Source organism: Macrobrachium rosenbergii, chromosome 23, assembly GCF_040412425.1.
Source record: "Macrobrachium rosenbergii isolate ZJJX-2024 chromosome 23, ASM4041242v1, whole genome shotgun sequence".
In the NCBI taxonomy this organism is placed as follows: Eukaryota; Metazoa; Arthropoda; class Malacostraca; order Decapoda; family Palaemonidae; genus Macrobrachium; species Macrobrachium rosenbergii.
In genome coordinates, this window is record NC_089763.1 from 3,855,007 (window position 1) to 3,877,600 (window position 22,594).

Here is a 22,594-nt window from a genome sequence, read left to right on the forward strand (position 1 = left end):
CACGACGCCCCTTATCAGCATCGTCACAGCAACGGATATATTTTCAAGTGTTCCTAGTTATAATTAATCTCTTAGGCCTTGCCTGCCTGCTTAGTTCATTTCGTCTTCTGATTGTTCATTTAATGTAAATATACGTAATCTCAAACTAACCCTGAAGTGTTTACTTACAACTGCCTTGTGAGTAAAGCCCACAGCTCAGTTATGTTCCCTATTTCTTTGTTTTTTATGATTACCTGAATCACATCAGTCTGATGCTAGAAAAATCGTAAAAATGCCTTAGATCACAATGTGCAATGTTGTAGACAAAATTTACCAACCTTGCAACTTGCAGTATCAGCGACTAGCGAAGCTAGGCTGGATGTGAGACAAGAAACAAACCTTAGCGTAAAAATTCGCCAGCGCACAGTCAAGGAGTTCCACATAGTGAGTACAGTGGTATATTTTTATTTTATGTTAGGATAGGAAGTGAAATTGTGACTGAAAATATCAGTAGGAGAACATTAGGCATGTGCATGCAACCCAGTAAATGGGAAGAGAGAGTTAGTATCTATTACTCAAGCTTTTGACAGCCACTGAATGAGGGCTTGCATGTTTTTCACATAGGCTAGTTAATGAATTACAAAGTGTTGTAAAAAAGGAAATAGTGTGCATATTTCGTCCCTGTGTTATCCAGAAAATTTGTCGTCCTGGAATTTTAGCCAGGCACATGTTAGAACCCATGTGGGTCACCCAGGAAATTTTTGTATTACTGGAGTTAAGACTTTTACTCTCTCTCTCTCACTCTCATAGCGATTAGGAATCCATTAGGCTAATGTACAACTCTTCATTATAGAGTAAAATCTCAGAAAAGGCATAAAACTTCTTCAGGCCACATGAGTAAATAAATATGCTTCATATTTGCATTTGTATACATTCCTCTGTAAGGCAACACACGTGATAAATTCTATTTCATTCAAAACGTTTCCATTCAATAAACTCCCGCTATTTCATTCATCAGCATAAGGAACCTCTTTTTTGTTGTTGTCATTGTTTTGTGTTTGTTTGCATTAATCTTTTATTTTGATTAAAGTTCGCTGTGACTATGTGGTTTTCATGTCACTCCCATTCCAATTTTTGCAAAGTCTAAAGAATATTTTATCTTTGGGTTCCTCTAAGTAGGTCTGAAGCAACATAATATGTTTTAATAAGAGTGCGGTCGTATCAGGAAAATCCCCACACTGGCCATTGTCCTCTGAGACAGGTGTGCATACCAGATGACCTTGAACTATCAATCACTTAGCCAGACACAACAAACCCATGGGGCTGTCGAGCCGAGCAAACATTACCCTTTCTGGTCATGTGCAAGGTAGGCTAAGGTAGGGAAGTGTAATTTTGTATGCATGTGAACTTAGGCAAACAATGCCTGTGCATGGTAGAATTAGGTTTTGTACTTATAACAGGTTGGAGGAAAAGGCTCATATTATTGTTGACAAAATACGCACACTTATCAGCATAAATCACAAATGCTATAACTTTGTAATTTATCCGTCTCTCAGCAACAAACTTAACACTCCTATAAGCATACGTAGAAGTGTACTTCTAAAATCGGCTGGTTTCTAAACCACTAATTTGCATCTGTACATAAACCTTACCTCCTCAGTGCCAGTATTCAAGTGTCTCTCAAAGCATTTCCTTTTATTTTTATTAAGGTTTACGCTACATCCTTTTGTTGGGGTTATTATTTTAAGTGTTATGACACTCCCTGAGTTCCCAAACCTAACACTTATCAGGGCTCCCCTAAACATTCCTTATCACAAGGAAACCAAGAAATTCAACAAACCTGCTAGGCAAAACCCAAAATTTTTTGGGAACGGGCAAACGCTCCCCTAACCAAGCCTTAAGATTCACGCTGTTCTGTTAGCTGGCCAGGTCCATACATGAATTCAAACCTATGTCCTACAAGACAAAAATAAATCCAGCAAACCAGTTCCCTGCAAACAAACCCACACCCTACAATTCAAACCCAAAATTTTCGGGAATGGGCAAATGCTCCCCGAACCAAGCCTGAAGGTTCACATGTGTGAATCCAAAGTCACGTCCTCTGAGACAAAAGTAACAAGGGTCAGTTCTCTGTAAACAAATCACACCCTGTGAGGTGAACCAAAAACTGGCAAGCACTCCCCGAACCAAAACCTCAACCTTCATGCTATAGCCAGCATAACCGTGCTTGAAATAAACTCCAAATTACATCTTTTGAGACACCCTGAGTCTTTCTAGACACCCTGAGTCTTTTCAGACACACCCTGAGTCTTTTCAGGCACCCTAAGTCTTTTGTGACACCCTGGGTCTTTCGAGACACCCTGAAATTTGAGTTTTTTCAGATACCTTAAGTCTTTTGAGACACCCTGAAATTTGAGTCTTTTCAAACACCCTGAGTCTTTTGAGACACTGAATTTTGAGTCTTTCCAGACACCCTGAAATTTGAGTCTTTTCAGACATGTTGATTATCCTTTTTACACACAAACCCCAAGTTTTCCAGAATGCCCTAACCCTTGTGCTACAGCTGGCCTTGTCTGTGCGCAAATAAAACCAAACCCTGTTCTATTTTGAACAAACCTAAAGGATTACACACATATAAGCGTTATCTCAAGATGTCTACGACATCCAGAGCCCAGCCAAATGAGGACTTCAAGTTCTACATGTCCGCTGGAAAGGACATGGGACTGTCAGAACTAGCCCTGAAGGATTGGGTCCAAGAGAGAGCAGACGATGCCAAGGTGGAAAGAGAGGCAGAAAGAATAGCTCAGGAGAAACAAGAAGAGGCAGAAAGGCAGGAGAAGGAGAAAGAAAGAATAGCTTGGGAGAAATGAGAAAAGGCAGAAAGGCAGGAGAAAGAAAGAGTAGCCCAGGAGAAACAAGAAGAGGCAGAAAGGCAGGAGAAGGAGATAAAAGGCAGGAGAAGGAGAAAGAAAGAGAAGAGAGGAAGAAAGAAAGGGCTCATCAGCTTACAATGGCAGCCCAAGGCATGCACAACACACCAATGCCCTCTCCACATACAACCCTCAGCAGTATAGGCTCCATCATAAGAAAATGGGACGAAGCCGAGCCTGAAGCCTGGCTCGACCATATTGAAAAGGTCCAGAGGACCTATCAACCCTCGACTAAAGAAGTGTCTCTGATCCTGGGAAGGCACCTTGAAGGGAAAGGTGCCATTGCATTCAATGCTCTCCCACCTGAGGATCAAGGAAATCTCACCACTGTCCTCCAAGTCATCATAAAGGCTTTTGAGATAACTTCCGACCATTGGAGGAAAAGGTGGAGAAACATGCCCAAAGAGTCAGGCCAAACCTGGTCTGAGTGGATTTTCAAAAAGTCCTAAGCCTTAAAACAATGGCTAGAGTATCTCAAAGCCACTAGTGCAGAGGAAATCCTCGAACTCTTCCAGCTCGAGGACTTTTTACATTATGCCCCACCAGTCCTCGCCACCCATCTGTGCAACAAGGCGCCTAAGACGGTGGTTGAGTGCCGTCGTTAGGCTGACATCTAGGATACGAATCATCCTCATCTTAGTTCCAATGGACGGAAATTATATCCCTCCTCGCCTACTTCAACCAACTCCCAGCAACCTCCCAAGAATGGGCACCCCCATAAGAAACCCGGACATTCCACAGAGCAGTGCCGAAACAAGCGGCAGGCACCGCCCACGGCGCCTTTCACACCCTCTCCCAGGAACCTATCAACTAACAAAGCTGCACCCTCCACAGGGGCAGTGCCACAAAGAGATTACGCTGCTTGCAAGGTTCATGGCCACTCACCCACATGGGCAAAATGCCCTAATAATAAATGAAGTACTCCTGCCATTGCTTTGGCAGTTACAAATTCAAAGTCCTTAGGCCATCCAGCCGAGGGTCCCATATATTTGGCACCTCCTCGAGGTGGCTACCCCGCACACCAGGTCAAGGCATTTGATGACTTTGGTGTGCAAATTTCCTTCATAAGGAAAGACAAAGTTCCCTATGGAGCTAGCATTAAATGATGTAAACTCATCACAGTTTAGGGTTTCATCAATTTAAAATCATACCCCCTACTGTTCAGTTGAGAGTCACAAGACCTCATAGATCCAAAATCTGCAACCTTGCAGTAGTAAGTTATATTCCTGGGGGTTATGACATTCTCCTGGGACAGGACTTCCAGTCCCCATCTAAGTTACAGCAATCCAGGGGTCCAAACACCTCAAATCATTCATTATACATGAGCAAGCCTCAAATGCTTGCACTTATTCCACTATCAGTGCCACCTGAGTACAGTATGCAGTGGCCACCTCCATCAAAGTCGATTTCAGATCCCATTCCAGTGCCGGGCCCTGCCCCAATGCCAGTACCAGGGCACCAAATAGATCTCCCTCCAGGAGATCCAAAACTTGATTCACAATCTCTGCCAGTGCCACTTGAGTGCAGTGAGCAGTGCCAATCTCCATCCATCCCGAACGACGAGCTAATTCCAAATCAAATACTAGTGCCTGACCCTGCCTTAGTGCCTGCACCAGAGCACGCCCCCTATCCCCGTTTAAGAGGTCCCAGCTTGGCTCCGCTACCAGTGCCAGTAAGGGAGACAGATTTCTCTGACCACAGCGGAAGCTCAACCAAAGGTGCAGCCTTGCAGCCCGTGCCTGAGCTGGTCATGGTAATCTGTAAGCCTATCACGCCCACCGTGACCTCTTCCTCTCTTTCCTGATCCCCTGCAGACACGACTATGAGTAAGGATTCTGCCTTGTTGCAGATGGCCAATGAACTCACAGAATTGCAACGACTTGGGGTAGAGACTGTAATGAGTGCCAGTGCCTCAATCGCGAAAGATGCCGACACAGGTGGCACCCCAATGTCCTCCTTGGGCTCGGTTCGACCGATCCCCCCACCAAGGAGAACCATCAACATAAAAGAGATCTGCGGCAGAAAATCCTGGGTGTAGGTAACGTCAGGTAGCCTAAAGAGAGCTACTGAGCTCTCCTGGCACCAGTGCAAATCTGGCATAGTACCACCCCTTTATCCTACCAAGTTCTTTGGCACCTCTATCCAGAAAGAGAATGCCCGAGTCTTCGCCTGTTTCTATTCCTTACAATCCTGTACTTTGTTCCCTTCCTTTTTTAACATTTTCCTTTGTTTTTCTTCCTCTCTTTTCCCTTGGAGTACCCCTCGCATTTATTTCACGTCTTACCAAGGCGCAAATTTTACTTTACTTCCCACTCTGCCAATGCAGAGTGCAAATTCTCAGACATTTCATATGCATAAGTCCTATGACTCTTCCCTCATTCCCATAAAAGCATGATACGTTTGAAAATCATATATGCCAAACCCATTTAGTATTGTTTTATTGTAGATGTTGGCAGATAATCCTGTTCAGAGGAGTCGTGTCCTTTGACTGCTTTGAAAGCCCCTTGGGCTAAAGAATAAACCTAAGCCATTTACATAGGATAAAGAATAAAATTTCGGCATATCCATCATCATTTTCTTTAATAATTATTACTCATTCTGGAATTGATCATTTGTCTTCTTTGTTATTCCCTCGAAATTTAAATCCTGAGTCCGTGACTCGAAAAGACTGTGTACTTTACATATTTGTCTCTCCTTCATTGTACTTAGCTTCGTGTCTGTAAGTACCATTGGCTTCAGTGCCACATCTGGCACTGTGCCGTCGACTTAAGTAACATGGCGGACGCCTAACTGAAGACCATGTATACTTCATTGCAATGCCTCATCAAGGCAAACTAACTGCATGTCTTTGATTATAATAATTACTACTAAAGCTAAGTGCATGATTATTTTAAGATTTATCTTAAGGAAATCACTTACAGTTATTGTATTTTAATATTTACACTACCTTTCTCATATTTGTAGCAGTTCCTGTTCTAGAATAACAGTAGCTTGTGGCTTATTGCATTTTAATACTTAAGATAATTTACTCACATTTCTATTAAAATTTACTTTAAGGAAATCATTTAAAGTCAGTGTATTCTGATATTTACAGTAACTTCATTGTATCTGTAACAGCTCATGTTTTAAAATGACAGTAGCTTATTATTTATTATATTTTAATATTTATGATAATTTAATCATATTTCCTTAATTAACAAATTCATGTTTAAGAGTAACTGTAATTTAATGTTAAAACCTCTTCTTTCAATCTACAAATATCTCATATGTAACAGAGAAATTTAGGTTAATAAATAAACATGAGTGCCATTAACGAGGAAATTAGAGTAATGCAAAGCATTTGTCAGCTGAATCCTCGGTTTGATAGACATTTGCACCCGAGTGGAGGTACGAGATGTCAACTTGGGCGGAGAGTTGCTACATCTTCCCAAGCATCCAAGCTACCAAAAGATGAATTTAAAGCTGAGAAGTAAAAATACAGTGCATTGCTTAGTACTGCCTAACAAGGAAGGGCGAAAGGAATATTGGCCCCTCCTCAAAACCCATTAATTGCACTATGTTTACCTCTACCCACTTTCTCTTTTTAAACATGTGACTGTGAGAAGATTAAGTCTGGCCAGAGACAGAATAGAGCAGGCGATGCGGATTAAGAGAGAGGCAAACACCTGGAATTGGTTCCCTATACGGTGACCCCGATTCAAATGATGTGCACGCATAGAGCAACAACACTAACCCCATCTGCACAAGGAAGCATCATAATACCCAACCTGAGGTCTTAAAAGGCCTGACAGAAGGAATGAGAAGTTAGATACATATTTGGACGCGAGTCAGTCACCATCCTTCCCTTTGCATTCCAGCCTCCTTCAGAGTGCCATGCCCCTACCACGTGGTCTCACCTTGTAAGGCCTTAGTATTCTTACCAGTGAAGATCTTTAGCCGTCCTCTGCCTCCCTTATCCATGCTGAAGCCACCTCTTCTATAAGGTAAAACGATCTGTAGCAAAGGTTCTTTTCAGTCAGTCACACTGTTTTAATTCTCATACTAAACTTCCAATTTTCATTTCTAAATGCCAGTGTTTTACATTAACCTCGCCTTGATAGTACAGTGTTACATAAAGTCCAGTGCTGGAGTATTGACACAAAAATCCTGTGTTCAAAGCATTGTCCTATGCATATTTTACTGTGTCCTTACTGGTCTTTAATTCGTAAATCTCTCCATTTACAGAGGGATCATTAGCCGTGGAATTATCCCTTGATTGTCCTTGCCCGTCGTGAGCCCACGACGCCCCTTTTCAGCATCGTCACAGCGACTGATATACCTTCAAGTGTTCCTAGTTATAATTAATCTCTTAGGTCTTGCCTGCCTCCTTAGTTCATTTCGTCTTCTGATTGTTCATTTAATGTAAATATACGTAATCTTAAACTTACCCTAAAGTACTTACTTACAACTGCCTTGTGAGCAGAGCCCTCACCTTAGTTATATTCTCCTTTTTATTTGTTTTTTACGATTACCTGAATCAACGGCAGTCAGATACTAGAAAAACACTGAGATAAATAACTAAATCATTCATTTAGAGACTATAGCTGGCTCATGATAAGCATTTCCCAAAAGGTAAAACCGTTACTCTGTGTGCGTGTGTATATATATATATATATACTATATATATATATATATATATATATATATATATATATATATATATATATATATATATATATATATATATATAATAATTTTCTGACTCACGTCAGGATCGAACCCAGGTCTCTCAGGTGGAAAGCAAGGGCGTTACCCACTGGGCCATACAAGTCTAAAAGAAGTTGGAACCTGAGAGCAACTGCTCCATTTACCAGCAAGCTAACTGCTTGCAGTTTTCCCCAACTTCCCGACTCAGCAATGACCCAATAGACAACATTTCATTCTGAATTATCCCTTCTGAGTGAATTAGAAATCATCAACACACAATCACGTGTGGAACAGAAATAAATTTCTGACTCACGTCGGGATCGAACCCAGCCCAAGTCTAAAAGAAGTTGGAACCTGAGAGCAACTGCACCCAAGGAATTACCTCAAGCTAACTCTTGCATACCAGCGAGTTTTCCCCAACTTCCGACTCAGCAATGACCCAATAGACAACATTTCATTCGAATTATCCCTTCTGAGTGAATAAGAGAGAAATCATCAACACACAATCACGTGTGGAACAGAAACAAATTTCTGACTCACGTCGGGATCGAACCCAGGTCTCTCAGGTGGAAAGCAAGGGCGTTACCCACTGGGCCATCTTGCCTCTAAAAGAAGTTGGAACCTGAGAGCAACTTAGGAATTACCTGGGCAAGCTAACTGCTTGCATACCAGCGAGTTTTCCCCAACTTCCCGACTCAGCAATGACCCAATAGACAACATTTCATTCGAATTATTTAATGAATAAGATAGAAATCATCAACACACAATGTGGAACAGAAATCTGACTCACGTCGGGATAATCAGGTGGAAAGCAAGGGCGTTACCCACTAAGTTGGAACCTGAGAGCAACCCAAGGAATTACCTGGGCAAAAGTTTTCCCCAACTTCCCGACTCAGCAATGACCCAATAGACAACATTTCATTCAAATTATCCCTTCTGAGTGAATAAGATAGAAATCATCAACACACAATCACGTGTGGAACAGAAATAAATTTCTGACTCACTCGGGATCGAACCCAGGTCTCTCAGGTGGAAAGCAAGGGCGTTACCCACTGGGCCATACAAGTCTAAAGAAGTTGGAACCTGAGAGCAACTGCACCCAAGGAATTACCTGGGCAAGCTTAACTGCTTGCATACCAGCTGAGTTTTCCCCAACTTCCCGACTCAGCAATGACCCAATAGACAACATTTCATTGTTTCATCAACACGATTACCTGATTCACTGGATCGGCAGGTGGCAGTCAGATACTAGAAAAACACTGAGATAAATAACTAAATCATTCATTTAGAGACTATAGCTGGCTCAACTTGAGGTAAGCATTTCCCAGGTTCCAACTTCTTTTAGACTTGTAAAACCTTGTTACCTGAGAGACCTGTGATGCGAGTCAGTGATTGTGTGTTGATGTAATTCGAATGAAATGTTGTCTATTGGGTCATTGCTGAGTCGGGAAGTTGGGGAAAATATAGTTATGCCCATATTATTTGGGTGCATAGGTTCCAACTTCTTTTAGACTTGTATAGTGGGTAACGCCCTTGCTTTCCACCTGAGAGACCTGGGTTCGATCTACGTGAGTCAGAAATTTATTTCTGTTCCACACGTGATTGTGTGTTGATGATATATATATATATATATATATATATATATATATATATATATATATATATATATATATATATATAATTCAGTATTCTATGGAGCTACTGAAGAATTTAATGCGATATTGCAATATATTGTCACATGCTTGCAATATGGTAACGATGCAACGAGCGCAAAAATCGATGCAGTAGCAAAATTGTAGCCTGAAGATTTTTTTCGGGAGCTAAGCTTAATTTAGTTGAAATATCGCTGCAGTATTTGTTATGAACTAACATTACGTTTACTGAGATGGAGAGAGAACCCTCCTTTTCTTTTCCTTAAATTGTTAGAACGTAGAATTCGCAGTAGAAAGTCTTTTGGCAGAACAGATTAAATTAGGTGACTATGATTAATATCCTTATGGCGTGAACAAATTTAACTCAGAAATAAAAAGTTCCTTTTATTGTTTAATGAAAACTTGGTACGCTGATGAATATTTGACCTCCCACTAAAAAATCCTGCTCCAATGACAAGACTGAGCACACCGTCCATCAATTTCCTCGGCTGAAAATTTTTCCTGCTAACATTTGTATATTTGATAAAGTTGAATAACTTTTTCGAGAGTTTTTCATTAAAACTTCCACATATTTTGTTATTTCCTGCGGTATCAGCAATACTATAATAAGCCCATTCATCAAGTTAGCTGTCAATGGAACTTCCGTGAATTTCTATTATAAACAAACATGTTGCTTCTCGTTCTAATATTAAACTCTGCTTCCTATATGAGAGTCTGGATGTATAGCCGCTCATAGACATGTTCATAGAATTTGTGAGTCATTCAGGGTGTTATTATTATTATTATTATTATTATTATTATTATTATTATTATTATTATTATTATTATTATTATTGTATTATTATTACGCATGCTGGAAGATTGTTGCAGTCTCCTCTACCCTCCCAATCCCCTACATACCCCCAGTTTGCAGGAGGAGGGTGGATGTCTCCCCATCCTGTTACCTATTAACCCTGCCCCACCCAGGGCGGACCTGCCAAGTTTGCAGGAGGGGGTGGATGTCTCCCCTACCATCCCAGTTACCTATTAACCCTGCCCCCACTTGGGATGGACAAACTGGTTTGCAGGAGGAGGGGTTGGATCCCATTCCCCTACCAACCCTGCCAGTATGCAGGAGGATGGATGTCTACCCTCCAGCCCCTATCACCCTGCCCCACCTTGGGATGGACAAACCAGTTTGCAGGCTGAGGGTGGATGTCTCACCTACCCTCCAGGTCCCCTATCTCCCTGCCCCCACCTGGGGCAGACAAACCAGTATGCAGGAGGAGGGTGGATGTCTCCCCTACCCTCCAGTTCCCCTATCTACCCTGCCCCACCTTGGGTGGACAAACCAGTTTGCAGGCGGAGGGTGGATGTCTCACCTACCCTCCAGGTCCCCTATCTACCCTGCCCCCACCTGGGGCAGACAAACCAGTTTGCAGGAGGAGGGTGGATGCCTCCCCTACCCTCCAGTTCCCCTATCGACCCTGCCCCCACCTGGGGCAGACAAACGGGTTTTCAGGAGGAGGGTGGATTCCTCCCCTACCCTCCAGTTCCCCTATCTACCCTGCCCCCACCTTGGGCAGACAAACCAATTTGCAGGAGGAGGGTGGCTGCCTCCCCCCAGTTCCCTATCTACCCTTCCCTCACCTGGGGGCAGACAAACGGGTTTTCAGGAGGAGGGTGGATGCCTCCCGTACCCTCCAGTTCCCCTATCGACCCTGTCCCCACCTGGGGCAGACAAACCAATTTGCAGGAGGGTCGTTGCCTCCCTACCCTCCAGTTCCTCTATCTACCCTGCCCCACCAGGGGCAGACAAACCGGTTTGCAGGAGGAGGGTGGATGTCTCCCCTACCCTCCCATTCCCCTATCTACCCTGTCCCCACCTGGGGCAGACAAACCGGTTTGCAGTAGGAGGGTGGATGCCTCCCCTACCATCCCATTCCCCTATCTACCCTGGCCTCACCTGGGGCGGAAAAACCGGTTTTTAGGAGGACAGTGGATGCCTCCCTTACCTTCCCATTCCCCTATCTACCCTGCCCCCACCTGGGGCGTACAAACCAATTTCCAGGAGGAGGGTGGATATCTCCCTTACCCTCCTCCTTCCCCTATCTACCCTGCCCCCACCCTGGGCGGAAAACCCGTTTTTCAGGAGGAGGGTGGATGTCTCCCCTACCCTCCAGTTCCCCTATCTACCTTGCCCCCACTTGGGATGGACAAATTGTTTTGCATGAGGCGGGTGGATGTCTCCTCTACCCTCCTATCCCCCTACCTACCCTGCCCTCTCCTGGGGCGGGCAAACTGGTTTGCAGGAGGAGGGTGGATGTCTCCCCTACCCTCCAGTTCCCCTATCTGCCCTGCACCCCCACGGTGGGACAGAGAAACCGATTTGAAGGAGGAGGGTGGTTGTCTCCCCTACCATCTCATTCCCCTATCTACACCAACCCCACCCGGGGTGGACAAACTGTTTTGCAGGAGGAGGGTGGATGTCTCCCCTACCCTCCCATTCCCCTATCTAACTTCCCCCACCTGGGCAGAAAATCTGGTTTGCAGGAGGAGGGCGGATGTCTCCCCTACCCTCCCGTTCCTCTATGTACCCGGCCCCCACCTGGCACGGAAAAAACAGTTTGCAGGAGGAGGGTGGATGTCTTCCTTACTCTCACATTCCCCTACCTACCCTGCCCCCACCTGTGGCAGACAAACCAGTTTGCAGGAGGATGGTGGATGTCTCCCCTACCCTCCCATTCCTCTCTCTACCCCCACCTTGGGCGGAAAAACCAGTTCACAAGAGAAGGGTGGATGTCTCCCCTACCCTCCAGTTCCCCTATCTACCCCACCTCACCCAGTCAGACAATGCGGTTTGCAGGGGATGGATGGCTGTCAGGGGAATACAAACAAGATCCACTCGGATTTTATTATTATTATTATTATTATTATTATTATTATTATTATTATTATTATTATTATTATTATTATTATTATTATTATTATTATTATACAAGAATGCTGTGACACTTTTCCAGACTCAAATAACACCTGTCCAAAGGGTTTGTTCTCAATTGAGATTTGAATATTAGTGCAAGATACACTATTCACCAAAAAGGTTGTCACATGCATTTTTAGAATGGTCTTTTCACGAAATTGGTGGTAGTCTTGTGCTATAGAAAAACTTCCCATGGATAAAGGTATGTTTCATGAACTAGGAAACGAAATTACACTTTTAAATACAATACAAAGGACACATTAGTTGCAAAAAACCAATATACACTAAAATTAGCAGGAAAACAGAAATGTTCACTTCCTTTCATATTTCATATCTGAACCTTTTTCTCAGATATATCAGCAAGTCAAACACATGTACATAAATTACAATAAACCTTTATTTACATATCTACAGAGTCAATAGGGGGTATGACTTCAGCGAGCAGCTATAACACCCACCAGGTGGTGTGGCATACTTTCCACCAGCTGTACAAGGTTCTCAGCAGGTATCCTGTCCCATTCTTCCAAGAGAGCCTGACCTAATTCTCTAAGGGTGGATGGCTGGTTGCCCCTTTGTCCAATTGCACGGCCCAATTGATCCCATAAATGTTCTATGGGGTTGAGATCTGGGCTCAGTGCAAGCTGCCTCAGGATGTTCTCATCCTGTCCTTCAAGGTATGTAGTCACCACACATGCTCGATGGGCAGGGCATTGTCGTCTTGGTGCCAGAAATTATTGGCAAACAAACCACGAGCCCATGGAAGAAGGTTCCGATCCAGCAACTGTCTGTACACGTCACCGGTCACGTTTCAGTCCAGAATGACAAGCTGACTCTTGCCATCTGCACAACTGACACCCCACACATGGACAGTCCACCACCTCCAGCAACTCGAGCTTGTACATTCTCGTCCCTGAGATGTTCTCCAGCCTGTCTGCGCACATGCCTCCTAGCATCTACAGGAAACAGCAGAAATCTGGACTCATCTCCAAAAACCACAGTCAGATTCCAGTGTTGATGGGCCCAAGCCAGACAGCCTCTTTTATGTCTGGGGGTACACAGCACATCTACGGGCTCTGTAACCCATCACTAACAATCTGCAATTCACTGTTCTGGTACTGGAATGGTGCTGACAGTACCTTGAAGGACAGGATGTGAATGTCCTGAGGCAGCCTGCATTCAGCCCAGATCTCAGATCCATAGAACATTTATGGGATCAATTGGGCCACGTAATTAGACAAAGGGACAACCAGCCATCCACCCTTAGAGACTTACTATGAGATTCACAGCCAGTGTCCCGGTGTTTTTCCGGAATAAGATTTTATCAGCGTACCTGACAAAGATACCACTTTGTCACAGGGTATCTTACATCCCTACCTAATTTTTGACTGTATTCTGTATTACGAAAGTTGCATAATTCTGGTAATTATAAGAGTAACACCTACTTCTTGTAGGCATTGCCAGCAAACTCAGAGGAATGTCTTTCGAAGATATAATGACGTAACTTATGACATCATTAACTTCCTTCCTTCTCAATGGATAATTGGCTATTCGTGAAAAAGTCTCAACCTCTGGCAACAATGACATACAGCCAATACTCCTTGTTTACACTTTGTAGTAATGGTAGTAGTAGTAGTGAGGTCAAGTGCTAGAATCCTTGAAGAAAAGGGTTTCCACAAGTAATCTGAGAAATTACTTTCTATCACTATTTCTCCATTGAAAAATTATATAATTAAAGATCAATTAACAAAGTGAAGAAAACTTTGGCATTCGTCGTAACTCCTTTCATATTTTTCCTAATATGACAGTGACGATCATTATAATAAATAGACAATTGCATAGAATTAGATTGGTAAGTGATCTTAACACAAAATGACCAACAACCCTCTATCTCTTTTTCTTGCCAATATTCTGTAATTTTTTTTACACATTGCTTTTTCCTTGCTTGCTCTCCAACACCTCCAACTATTTCTCAGACCTGAATGACATTAATAGGTTCCACCCTTAAGCTATGCCCTAAATTCCATGATCCAAATCAATCCAATCCACTGTGAAGAGTGGCCAGTTTAAAATAGTAACCTATCAAGTATAAGGTGATAGGGAAATTAAAGGTGTATTTTCTGTGAGTTCTGCGCTGTTTGAGGAGTTGGCTTTTAGAGTAGATCATTAAATCGATATATTTCGATTTATTGATAAGTATCAATATGTGTAATACATTTTTATAATGAAACAACTATTGTTAGGCTTATATGTTTCAAAAAAATATTTTGCAAGTACAGAAATGAAACATCCAATACAGAAAAACAATTTATTCTCCATCGCTGTTCAGGGAGAGGTCTTCATCCTCATCCTCATCATCAGTGGCTATGTTTATGATGACAGGTTCCACGCTCTCATGGATGTTATCCAACGTCCAGTACTCCTCCTCAAAGCGCTGAGACTGACGAATAGCTCCTGTCCACACCTCCGGATTAGCGCAAAGCCTGGCTTCCTGAAGTTGGCCTGAAGGTCCGCCCTGGTGAATCGCCTATTATTCATTTACCTGTTCAAGCATACGTAGGGTTTGCCACGGGCCTCCTCACTTCTAAACAATTGTGCAAGTCGAATCACAAAAGCTGTCCTGCAACCACAGGGACAATAACTTATCATAGCCGCCATTCTTGAAACCTTGACAAGGTACGAATATTCATTCAGAATTTCAGAGACAGCTGTTTGTCATCACCTTGTGGGAGGAGTCGGGACGTCATATGTTTCCATCACGTATAACTTTGAACCCATACATTAGAGTGTTCCACCACTGGCTTCGGCTGCTTTATTTTACTTTTATGAATATACTTTTTTCTAATATAAGTAATAAAGAATGCTGCCGAAAATTAGGTAGGACTGTAAAGTATACTATGGCTAAGTAATATCTTTGTCAAATGCACAGAAAAAAGTTATTCCGGAAAACACCGGGACAAAGGCTCTGAATTTCATAGTAGGTCAGGCTCTCTTGGAAGAATAGGACAGGATACCTTCTGAGAACCTTGTACAACTGGTGGACAAGCATGCCACGCCGCCTGGTGGGCATTATTGCTGCTCATGGAGGTCATACCAGCTATTGACTCTGTAGATATGTAAGTAAGGTTATTGTAATTTATGTACATGTGTTTGACTTGCTGATATGTCTGAGAGAGAGGTTCAGGTGTGAAATACGAAAGGAAGTGAACATTACTATTTTCCTGCTAATTTTAGTGTATAGTTTTTTTTTTTTTGCAACTAACGAGCCCTTTGTATTGAATTTTACAGTGTACTTTTGTTTCGTAATTCATGAGAAGTTTTTCTACAGCACAAGACTACAACCAATTTTGTGAACAGACCATTGTCTTCCAAATTGCTCGTCCAAAAATGCATGTGACAAACTTTTTGGCGAATAGTGTATTATAGCCTCCTTGCACTAACCTGGCGGAGAAGCCCGCCCACCACTGTAACTGCATGGATTGCAGGTTCGTCAGTATTGTATCTATTTCGAATTTAATCAATAACAAGCATATAAAATATTGCATATCATTACAAAATCTTGATGTAATATATAAATTTCTATTCTTTCTGCATAGTTGCTGTCACTGAAACACTTGTCATTGTATAAAAAAACGAAGAAAAAAAACGAGTGCAACTGTATGTAAAGGAAGGGGAGGCGTGCTGGTTAATGGAGCAGCCATTGTTTTGGCGGGATATGGAATCTTACAGTTGTCACCTCATCAGCTGATTTCATTGACGTTAACAAATTTCTTGTATTTTTCATCCCGTTTGAAGGTAAATACTTACATAGCTTCATATATTTACCTATTTAATTTCCTGCGTAATCTAACACAAAGTAAAAGTGTCTTTTTATATTTATATTCGTAATGAGCGATCGGAGGAGGAAGATCAGGTAAGCATTACTCATAGCAGGTCTCTTAATAATTTTCCCTAGCTCTCCAGTTCCAATCCAGTTGATAAGGGCCACACGTGTCCGTAGGAGGTTGGTTAGGAATGGAAGGTTTGATCCAGTTCAACAAAGTTGGGTAAACTTTCAGAAAAGTGTTAGATGTCTCCTAACAAATAGTGAAAAAAAAAAACTGGTCTAAAACGAGACATTTTCTTCCATCCGTTTTGTTTTAATTATTTTTTGTATTTTATTTTTATCTTATTTTTTGTTTTGTTTATCCAATGGCAATGTTAAGTACCAGTATAGGATTTTATCACAAAGTTGAACTAGAGTTACTAGAGTGCTTATTCCATATGTAGTCAAACTCAGAAATCATCGCTAGAATTTAGAATACTTGGAGATGTTGCGGTTCACAGATCGGTTAGGCTATTTACTAAAATTCTTTGGTTAAGTGGTTGAATCTGGCGGAGCCGATTGGTAGCCTCGTATGGGTCTAGTTCCAATAATTGTAAAACCAAAAGTTATATCTCTTCTTTATTCACCCTTTGTTTTATGCGACTATACATTTAAGCAATTATATTATGAGGTTTGTTTATGAATTTATGCAGTCGTATTGTAAATGAAGCTGTAGGCTATAGGCCTGTATGTGGTTAATTGCCTTCGTTTGCTAACATTCACTTTTAAATTATAACTTTAACGTTATGTCATTTTAATACATGTTTCTTGGCTTATAGGAAAGATACATACATATGATTTTTCGACATATATTTCCTGATTCAGTATTATTATTATTCAATAAATACATTAAAAACTATATAGCTTTTATATTTCCCCTTCAATTAGCTCCAAAATAGCATAAAATTTACGTAGTCCTATAGCAAATTCATTTTAGATCACCATAAACCAAAGAGTATTGCTCTTACGATTAAACCCAAACATAAATTCAAATACAAATTAAAGATTAGTTGATCAGTAAAACAATTATTTGTGTTGTTGCCAAAACAATGGCTGTTCCATTAACCAGCACGCCTCCCCTTTCTTTTCATGCAGTTGCACTCGTTTTTTTTTTCTTCGTGTGTTTTTATACAATGACGAGTATTTCAGTGACAACAACTATGCAGAAAGAATAGAAACTTATATATTACATCAAGATTTTTGTAATGCTATGCTATATTTTTATGCTTGTTAATGATTAAATTCGAAATAGATATAATACTGACGAATCCTGCAAGCTATGCAGTTAGAATGGTGGGCGGGGCTTCTCCGCCAGGTTAGTGCGAGGAGACTATAGTAAACAAGATGGGCAGGTATGTGGAGAAGACCAATTTTGCATTCATAACACAGAGCGCAGACTGCAACTTTGGTGTAACTTAGCATTTTGGGTTTAGAAGTGAACTGGAAGATTTTAAAGGGTTCTTTGGTGTCCATCATGACTCACCAAAGCTTTGGATTGCGCATTTCTCCTTTCATTTTCTCTTTCCATACTCTCTTTTTCTTTTAATGTCATTGTTGATTTTTTTTACATTTTAGGGGTTTCATTAGTACTGTGCTGCAATAATAATAATAATAATAATAATAATAATAATAATAATAATAATAATAATAATAATAATAATAATAATAATAATAATAAAATAAATTGTTTTAGGAATTCTTTCATAAACCATTTTTTGACCCGGTTCTTCTTTATGATCTCTTCGTATATCTTTTTCTCTTTTTCTCTCAAAGCTAAACTTACTCTTGCTCTCAACACCTCGCACTTTCCGTGATGAAGTGGCATGTCTGTAACTATACAGTCGAACAAATAAACAATGAAAATCAACATCACTTCTTTTTTCTTTTTCGTTGCTTTCTTTTTTTTTTAGCAGAGCTTTTATCTAGAAAAAATTGTAACTTTAGAGAAGAACGACACTGCAATCATTCCTCCATTCAGCTTTTAACTGCTGAATCAGGGATGGAAATCTCTTGTTGGAAAATAAAAAAGGGAGAAGGTGCCACGATACACGATTCTGAAGTCTTCTCTAAACTTATGCTTTTTTTAGGTCAACGTACAACTAATTTTCTAACGCATTATACCATGTTATTTTTTATACCCATGTTACTTAATATGGGTGCTCTTAATAACTATAACTCTTTGGCACACCCACACACATATATACACCATATACTGTATATATATATATATATATATATATATATATATATATATATATATATATATATATATATATATATATATATATATATATATATATATAGTGTGTTGTGTGTATACATATTTATATAACTCAAATCTCGTTTTAGTGTTGGGTCCTGGATTCCTAGCGTAGAAACGTTGCAGGCCGGTATTGTTTGCAGTCAAAACAACAACACTGATCTCTCTCCTTTGTGCCAGGTTGGTTGCACTGGCGTATCATTCTGATGTGATGTATTTTAAGATTTAAAAGGTGCAAATAATCCGTTGATGATAGAAAACGTAATTTTTAAGCAAAACCAAAATATATAGAAAGAAGAACACTTTGGACGGGCTAAATATTTTTAAGGGAGAATTAAATGGTTCATTAATCACTCTACGGCGCAGAACTTGTCCTGCTTAAGAAATCTTACGTCGGCTCCCCCCCACCCACCCCCACCCCCAAGTCTGTTTATTGCTGACAAACATATGTTTACAGTAATTCATTTGAGGTAGTCTTTTATTTGCGCGGTGAGTTCACATATCTATGAGAAAATTCGACCAGTTAGGAAAGTGTTTTCCAGTGAAGGGAACCAAAAAATGCATAAATGATGCTGAATTTATCATTTTTGCTGCTAATATATTGTTCAGTGCACAATTTATTTTTGTGTTACTGGCAATTTTTCATTTAACAGTTAATTTCTATTTTTCCTAGTGCTTTTTTTATCATTCTCCGCCTCTTGCTTTCAACACAGCTGCTCTTATAAACAACTGTTTTGCCTCATCCTCCTTATTTGAGAAAGCAGCCTCAGCAAAGTCTCTGAGTACTTTTTTATCTTATCTACCTTCCCTATTCCTCCCTCTTTTTCGTCCTGTTCATGCAGCTTATTCAACACAAGCCACACAAATGACTCACTTAAAAGGTGTTGCCGAGCATTGATGAATACTCATGTTGCCGAGTTGGAAAGGCTGTTGGCTTTCTGTGTAGTTTAGTTTCTTAGTTTGCTTATTCCTGATTTCAGGGGTACTTTGTGTTTTTCTGTATCATCTTTGTTGCATCTCTCTCTCTCTCTCTCTCTCTCTCTCTCTCTCATCTATCTATATATATATATATATAATCTCTCTCTTTCTCATACTCTCTCTATCTCTCTCTCTCTCTCTCTCTCTCTATCTATATATATATATATATATATATATATATAGAGAGAGAGAGAGAGAAAGAGAGAGAGAGAGAGAGAGAGAGAGAGTATCTCTCTTTCTCTTCTCTCTGTCTCTCTCTCTCTCTCTCTCTCTCTCTCTCTCTATATATATATATATATATATATATATATATATATATATATATATATATATATATATATATATATATAGAGAGAGAGAGAGAGAGAGAGAGAGAGAGAGAGAGAGAGAGAGAGAGAGAGAGAGAGAGAGAGATGCGGCAACCGTAAAGATGATACAGAAAAAACACAAAGTACCCCTGACATCAGGAATAAGCAAATTAAGAAACTAGACTACACTGAAAGCCAACAGTTCTCCCAACTCGGCAACATTAGTATTCAGAAATGCTCGGCAACACCTTTTAAGTGAGCCATTTGTGTGGCTTGTGTTGAATAAGCTGCATGAACAGGATGAAAAAGAGGGAGAAATAGGGAAGGTAGATAAGATAAAAAGTAAGCAGAGACTTTGCTGAGGCTGCTTTCTGCATATATATATATATATATATATATATATATATATATATATATATATATATATATATATATATATATATATATATATATATATATATATATATATATATATATATATATATATATATATATATATATATTATATATTACTGCAATTAGCAAGATTTCGCTGGCAAATTGCTCCTTTTTGTTTCCTGTCTGCCGATCTATCGATAGACATATCTGTCTATCAACATGCGTGCCTACCTATCTATCAGCCTGAGCTGGACAATTGGTTAGCACAGTCAGAATACAAGGGATTAAATCGATTGTAGGCCACTCCTTTTAAGTAGATAATTCCTTATTCGAGGCAAAAGTGAATCTGTCTGGCCGATTCTTTCCAGGCAACCGCCCCCTCCACCCTCCCCCCCGCCCCCCAGCCGTGGACAACAGCTGAAAATGACTCAACTCCCTATCGGAGAACGTGCCCCCTGCCCATAGCAGAGGGCATAAAAGGACAGACAGACAAGGGCTCACTCTCAGACTCTCGCTGTACGACATGGCGTAAAGACAAGACGAACCCACTCACCACCAACCCCACGAGGAGGACCATGCCCCTGGCTGGACGGCGCCCTTAGCGATCCCTTCTCCATCTAACCACGTGGCCCCTCAAAGTATACTTCTACCCCCATGCACTTCGACCGCCAACCACGTGTTCCCTTTGCTGCTGGCCTGATCCTAACCCACTCCATTACCTGGCACTTCGTGAAGTCACCCACGTGTTGCCCGCGCCGTCGGCGCCCCTACATCCTACCACATGAAAGATCAACGCCTTCGCCCTTGTGAATCGGGAGACAACCAAGTGCCGCCTTCTTCGCTGGAACCATTTCATCTTACGGTAAAGTGCTCTGTAAAGACGTCCATTCAGTCACACTTTTACCTCGTACAATTTACTTTATTTGAGTGCCAGTAATCACACAATCTTTTGTTCAATATCACCCGTGCTACTCTGGGACCAAGATTTTTGCTTTGTGGGGACCAAAGAAAATTACACAAAACTAATCCATTCTGTAATTGAATATACTAAGGAAATCCATAATGAAGGAAAATAATAGTATAGTAATTAGTAAACCTGTATTTGAAATGATAGAGCTCAATTTTCAATTAATTTTCAACTCTTACTTTATGCAAATGTATCAAATACTGAAATGTAAATTTCCTCACAACCTTATATTCAACATTAGCCTACTTTCTATTATCAAGTTTCAATTTTCAACTATAGTGCAATATCCTTGTCATGTAAATATATGAAAATATAGCATATCATCAATAACACAAAAGACTTATGACCCTGCAAAATCTCTTCAAAATTTCAACCTATCCCATTCCATCTTCTTCACCTCCTCTCCTGGAAATTAATTCTCAAGCAGCAGTAGCAAATTGCGTTGCACTTATTCAAAACTGTTACTATAGTTTCAGTCACTTCATACATAAGTTGATAACATTTGTTGGATCACCAAATATGAAAGTTTGAACAAAACGTGTCATTAGTTGTTAAAAACCTATAACTATAATTAGTTCTTGACAAACTACCACCATTTAGGGTTAGAGATGTTTGGCTAAAAATTTGGAAATGTATCAAAAACATTTTAGGGCCATTAAAAAGCGCCTGGTGCAAAAAGCTCCTTCTTAATGGATAGATACGTTGATGAAAGATCGAAGGAAACCTTAGTGGAGTTTGACAAACTACCAATTCAAGAACCATTTAGAATGATACGAACAAGGCAGATGTTTCCGGATGGAGCTAAAAATAGGGTTTTAAAAGCTTTGAAATGTAGACAGAAAAGCAGTTTTAACAATGTCACGGAAGAATTCATTAAGCACTGGTTCTCTGCCTGGTGAGTTGAAAACAGCACGCTTCTTAATGGATAGACATACGTTGATGAAACGATCAGCAATAGAAACCTCAGCTGACACTGGAGGTGCCTCACAGCACGCTTCATAGAAACGCTTGTGCAGTGCACAGCAACCAGAAACTATGAATGACACCGAACACAGCACGTTCTTAGAAACGCATTGACACACGCCTCACAGCACGGATGCAACGCTCAACATACGTTTTAAAGCACGCTCTAGAAATGCTTCAGTTGAAACTAGGCACAGCACGCTTCATAGAAACGCTTGAGTGTAATTAACAATCACATCACACGGAAGAAACGTTTCAGTTGACATTGCTGGTTCTCTGCCTTAGAAACGCTGGTTGACACTACGCTTCACAGCACGCTTCATAGAAACGCTTGAGTTGACACTACGCTTCACAGCACGCTTCATAGAAACGCTTGAGTTGACACTACGCTTCACAGCACGCTTCATAGAAACACTTCAGTTGACACTACGCTTCACAGCACACTTCTTAGAAACGCTTGGACGAATGGTATTGCGAGCAAAAAGTGTTAACCAGAGTGAAGACTTGTTGTAACATACAACACGCGGAGAAAACTTCCGGCTCTGTGGAATTACCGCCGCTTCCATTTTTAGTTTTTTGTAAAAGAATACGATTATAGAGATGGCTGCTATTTGTCTGTCCATCCTAACTTTTTCTCTCCACCTTCAGATCTTGAAAACTACTGAGGCT